The 4885-nt window shown below is 36.9% G+C and overlaps 1 pseudogene; it reads left to right on the top strand.

The window, feature by feature from the left end:
* Positions 1-1093: 1093 nt before the first annotated feature.
* LOC150060482 (eukaryotic peptide chain release factor subunit 1 pseudogene) lies at positions 1094-2583 on the top strand (annotated as a pseudogene).
* Positions 2584-4885: the final 2302 nt, after the last annotated feature.

Genomic DNA, 4885 nt, shown 5'->3' with positions numbered 1-4885 from the left:
CTGAAAAATGTAGGAGATGCTTATGTAAATATGTAATGATGAGGAAGATAATGGTTCTTTTTCACAGAAATGAGAACACAAGCTGGTGAATTCTAGTGACAAGGTTAGCCTTACTATCAAACTTAGCAGTGTTGAACCTACTAGTCAAAACTGTCTTCTTGTGAGTGTATGTCTTGTCTTCATGGTGATAAACTTTTGTTTAGATTCAAACAATGAAATCCTTTGTGTGTGTGTGTGTGTGTGTGTGTGTGTGTGTGTGTGTGTGTGTGTATGTGAGTGATGTGGTCTCAAACAACAATAGCTCTTAATCACTATCTTGGCAAAAATATATGCTGATAGAAAAAATGATTGTTATTTCTTTTTTGTTCAGTTTAGATAGATAATAAATTAGATTTAGATGCTAAAATATTCTCTCTAATTAACAGTAGATAATTGCACATATAATCCTTGTCATAAGAGCATGGCTGCTTATTAATTCCCTGCGTCCCCAAGGAACAGACACTGAAGGCTTCCCAAGTGTACACTCCAAAGTCACACAGTCATGAATAATTTTATTTTCTAAAGAGTATCTTTTGTTAGAGGTTTCTCAGAGTAATTGTGTTTTACCACAAAGACTTAAGGACACAGAGGTGGCTATGTGTACAATTGTTGTTTGTCACAATCATAGGCAAAGAAATCTATGAAGAGAAAGCACATTTAGTGTAGAGACTAGAGATAAAAAAAAAAAATGAGCCAGGATTCTGGGCGCGGTGTCTTACGCCTATATTGCTAGCTACTCAGGAGGCTGAGATCTGAGGATCAATGTTCAAAGCCAGCTTGGGCACAAAAAGATCTTTCTCTTATCTCCAATTAACTTCTGAAAAATGGGAAGTGAGGCTTGGCTCAAGGGTAGGGTGGTAGCCTTGAGCTGAAGAACTCCGGGACACTCCCCAAGCCCAGGGGTAGGGTGGTAGCTTTGAGCTGAAGAGCTCAAAGGCAGTGTCCAGTTGAGTTCAAGCCTCATGACCTACAAAATAATAAATGAGCCAGGAGAAAAGGAAGTTTATCATAGTTCATAATTATAGAATAAACCACCTCGATAAACTGGCAGAACATGGTTCCAAAATACTCCAGATGGACAGAACATTCTGAGAGGCCAGTCCTCAGCAATCAGCTTAGGATTGACCGTGGGAACAAGGCCTTTCTAGAGAACCAGCAAGGGTTTGAGCATGTAAAACAGATTGTTTCTGATTTTACTCTCCAAGTGAGCATTTCAGGACAACTAGTCCTATCTGTTTACATCTATATCTTCTCTGCTTTGATAGTAGCTCCTGTACTAATCCAAACACTAAGCATACTGACATTAGACATTTAGTTTATGCTCCAACTTTGCATTTCTTTCCTCTGGGCTCACACAGCCTCAGCTCAGGTGTTCACTATCCTTGAACTCTACCTTCTTTTCCTCAGCAGACTATAGCTCAGAAAGTTTAGTACATTGGCTCTTATAACTTATAATTGCACAAGACTTAAACATTCAAGTCAGTCACATTTCAGCCCAATTGGGAGAATATTTTCTTATGTTGAAATGAGAAGTTAAAGCAGAATTCCATAATACATTTCTATTCCTCACCTCAGTATACTAGGTTATTAACTTAGAAATTTGGAGAAAAACTTCAGGTTGTCTTTTTAGTTTCCAATCATTTTGTTGAAACTTATACCTAACATTTCACCCTTTTAGTGAAATCTGTATATCGTAGCCAGAGAAACCTGCATAAAGCAAATCAAACTATGTTATCCTCTCTTAAATTTTTTCAGAAGATTTTCTTTTGTTTAACTGCCCAAATCATACCATCACTTTCAAAGTTCCAGGTGATATCATCTATAGGCTTAATTTCAAACTTTTTCCCCACTACTGCACTTTCTCGACATGTTTCAAAGACCAGATTTCATGAGTAGCAAAAATGTTAACAGATGAAATTGGAACTGCATCTAGCAGTAAGTCAGGGGTAAACCACCTGTCAGTCCTGGGAGCCATTACACCTGTAACAACAGAGACTCAAATTTTATAACAAAGTATCCCCAAATGGTCTGGTTGCTTGCTGTGGAACAATTGTTAAAGGAAGAAGGAAAGGAAAAGAAAGTCAATATTGATTGTGAACCTTTCAAACCAATTAATAGGACACTGTATTTCTGTGACAACAAATTCCACACAGAGGCTCTTACAGCGCTACCTTTGGAGCACAACAAATTGGCTTCATTGTAACAGATGGCAGTGGTGCTCTTTTTGCAACACTCCAAGGAAACACAAGAGAAGTCCTATACAAATTCACTGGGGATTTCCCCAAAAACAACAAAGAATGAGGTCAGTCAGCCTTATGATTTGCCCATTTAAGAATGGAAAAGCAACCTAACTATATTCAGAAAGTAGCAGAGACTGCGGTGCAGCTGTTTATTTCTGGAGACAAAGTGAATGTGGTTGATCTCATTTTAGCCAGATCAGCTGACTTCAAAACTGAACTAAGTCACTCTGATATGCTTGATCAGAGGTTGCCATCAAAGGTTTTAAAATTGATATATCCTGGGACTGGGATATATCTGCTCTAGTGGTAGAGTGCTTGCATAGCATGCATGAAGACCCAGGTTCGATAGCTTGGTATCACACGCATAGAAAAAAAGCCAGTATTGCTGCTGTGGCTCAAGCGGTTTAGTAGTAGGCTTGAGAAAGCCCGAGGACAATGCTTTGGCCCGGAGTTGAAGCCCCAGGATTGGCAAAAAAAAAATTGGAGCTACACTAAAACTTTCCGCAGATAAATCACAAGAAGTATCCAAGTTTGTGAAAGGATTGGTGGAATTGGAGATGTCTTGTGGTACCCGAGTAGATTTCCAGGGAATGGAATACCAAGGCTGAGACAATGAACTTTTTGATTCTAATGACTACTAGGTAGCGGGCATGGGTCACTCTCCAGTATCCAACCCAAGGAGCATACCCATGATGCAATCCAAACAGATCCCTGCCTTGCAATTGGAACATTTCTAGAACTTAATTCATGAGCATCAGATACTGAACAGAAAACTGAAACAAAACAAGAGCCAACCCTACATTTTGATTTGTCATGATGTCCGTGTAGCAGCACACAACTAAGTTCCCAAATTCCAATTTGGACTAATTAAAAAAGAAAACAAACAAAAAACCCCACAAAACTTAGTTTTTACTTTTTCTCAATGGTGAAACTGGTTGCTCTTTTATTTTGTGGGAAAAATGATTTTTAACCTTCATATATAGAAGCGAACTTACTTTACCTGCTGTAAACTCTCAAATGTTAATAGAAGTGAGATTATACTGGTTTGTTATTTTGATCAGAGAAAAATTAAATGGCTGCATTTCACAGTGATCCATTGACATGGCATTCTCAGCTTGAGGTCATCGGAAGAAATATATGTGGTAAAATGTTGGAAAAAATATCAACACAAAATGCACTGAAGATCTGAAACTATAAAACTACTATAAGTAATCGTAGGAGGAAGACTTTGAGACAGAGCCATAACTAGCTCTGCTAGACATAACTCCAAAGCACAGTAAATAAACTCAAAAGTAGACTAATGGGATTTTATCAGTCATATGTCCTGTACTACAAAGGAAGCAATCCTGTCAAAAAACATTATAGAATGGGAGACAATATTGGCTAATTATATATTTGACAAAAATAGTATGTGAAATATACTGACAAAAATTTTTAACAAAATGAAAGTAATTTGATTTTATAATTTTGTTAATTAATGATCTTAAAAGAAAATATAAATAATGAACACATGAAAACATAATTAATAAAATTAGATATCAGAAATGTAAAAATCAAAACTTCAGTGAAATGTTTCACCCAGGTTTGAATGACTGTTATCAAAGATAGAAAAAGTAAATGCTACCTGGATGAAGGGGAAAAAGGAACTCTCACACTCTATAGGTGGGAAGTTAAATTCAAATTTGTTTAACTATTGAGTAGAGTAGTATGGAGATTTCTTTCAAATTAAAATGAGACCTACCACATGATCCAGCAATTACACTTCTAAAACAAAACAAACAAAAAAACCCCCAAAGGAACTGAAATAAGCATGCCCAAAGGATGCAAGTTATGTTCATATTTTTGTATCACTAATCTCAGGAGCTAACAAGGAACTAGTCCAAAGGAGAGTTGGATCAAGAACTTGTGGTAAGTGCTAATGTTCCACAGTAAAATGATTATTATTTGTAATATGAACCAGAAATGCTACTGAGACTAACAGATCTTTTTATGCATGTGTTAAAATGCCAAAGTGAATCCTACTAATAAGCATAATTCAGACTAATTAAAATGATTTTTACAATACAGATTATGGTTCTTGACTATAGCAATTTTTGTTGTTGTTGTATTTAATATTACTACCATGTATTTTCAAGAAAATATGTGAGACATAGCTTAGTGTGTGTCTTCTTCATTGTCTTGATGATGATGATGGTGATGATGATTATTATTTTGTCATTTGTGAGGATTGAACTCTGGGCCCAGATGCTGTCTCTGAGCTCCTCAGCCCAAGGCTATCACCCTACCCCTTGAGCCACCGTACCACTTGCGGTTTTCTAGTGGTTTATTGGAGATAAGAATCTCATGGACTTTAGTGTGGGCTGGCTTTGAACCCAGATCTCAGGCTCCTGAGTAGCTAGGGTTACAAATGTGAGCCACCATGCCTTATTTGTAGATTAATTTTTTCATATATTTTTATTGTAATTAATAGAAGGGTTATATTATATTCACCAGATAGAAGGTGCATTACTTCACATACATTGATACCCTTTCTCATATCTTGGTCCCCATTTCCTCCCCCTCACTCCTCATCTTGTTTTCTCCCCTTCCCTATCCAATTTCAAATA

Source organism: Megascapheus bottae, chromosome 7 (assembly GCF_031878675.1).
Source record: "Megascapheus bottae isolate mThoBot1 chromosome 7, mThoBot2.hap1, whole genome shotgun sequence".
Classification (NCBI taxonomy): Eukaryota; Metazoa; Chordata; class Mammalia; order Rodentia; family Geomyidae; genus Megascapheus; species Megascapheus bottae.
Note: the sequence above shows the minus strand (reverse complement) of the source record. Positions and strands in the feature narration are given on the sequence as shown.